The following is a 1,438-nucleotide window of genomic DNA, read 5'->3' on the forward strand; positions in this document are numbered from 1 at the left end:
GAGCAAAAGCCACCTCTAAAATATTTCCATTAATTAAACAAGGAATACAAAATAATATAAGATTCATAAAATTTTCAATTCAAACCTAGACAGTAGACTGATGAGAGATATTAATTGCATGGGATCCAGCAAGAACCAGTCCATGGAGGTAAATTATCTGAGCAAATCGATTTCCTTATAGGTAGAGCATATTTAAAACAAAATTACTATTGCTCACATTTTCATCTTTCAGGCTCACTTCATGTACATGTAACATGGTACACACACACAGTTCACTTTTGTGAGTTTTAATAACATGCATCATCTCCAAGCAATCATTGGGCTCTGAGCACATGGCCTATAAGGCATCCTGATTTGAAAATTGTATAGGTCATGTGCATAGAGCCCAAAGATTGCTTAAAACTTACCTAGATTACATCTCCAATGCATGAAACTATTAGTAGCTTGCAACCACATACTGTGTACAATGTGTGTGTGTGTACATTACACATTCCCCACATACAGGAAGCTCTTAGCTAAGAAATGTCCAAACAAAAAGTCTTTAGAACTATAAAGGCCTTAAATTTTGGAGTCAAGTGTTCTTTTTATATTTACCTGTTATACATGGTTCTAATTAATTATTAATTACCATTCTTTTAATGCACAAACAGATTAAGTTTTGAGGAGGATTTAGCTGTTATCAAAATATGAACAACCTAACAATTTGAAAGAACAAGTCTAAACCATTATAAGAGACTGATAACATTTCAAAATGGACCAGCAGATATATATTCATATGAAAATAATTTTTGGAGTATCTGTAATAAAGTCTAAATTTTTATGAAAGCTTGCATAAGAAATTAATAAACAAGCTTTTTCAATCTATCCTCCTGTGTCATTGCCAACATAATAGCAATTCTATTAAAATTTGCACACATGCAGAGACACACGGAACAAATACAACTGACTCAAACAACAGTTTTACAACCGCAATAATGGTTGATTTGCATATATTTATTCTTTTATCACTTTCATGCTGATTGTTAACTTTACTGAAAACATTGTTCAACATAATAGGTTCTTGTTTTGGTCACATTTTGGTTTGTTTTTGTTTTTTTTTTCTTTAAATGTATTTAAATGATGAATGAATATTTGGGTCTCCCTTTTTTTTTTTAAATTTTCTTCTCCTTTTTTCCGTGTGTATGCATGACATGAATGAAAGGCTTACTGGAACCTAGTAAGAAATCTCTGCTCAGTACATTATATGTAGCACTTAATACCAAGAACAGCAGCCAGTCAACGTAACATTGGATGCAAAGATTGATAGAATGTGGCCTGTGTATTTATATATTGTACATATATATATATATATATATAAATTACACACACACACACACACACACACCCAAAAGAGAAATCTGAAAGGGTAAGGGCTTGAAGAAAGAGGTTAAGAGAAATA

The sequence above is a fragment of the Octopus bimaculoides genome, chromosome 8 (genome assembly GCF_001194135.2).
Source record: "Octopus bimaculoides isolate UCB-OBI-ISO-001 chromosome 8, ASM119413v2, whole genome shotgun sequence".
Classification (NCBI taxonomy): domain Eukaryota; kingdom Metazoa; phylum Mollusca; class Cephalopoda; order Octopoda; family Octopodidae; genus Octopus; species Octopus bimaculoides.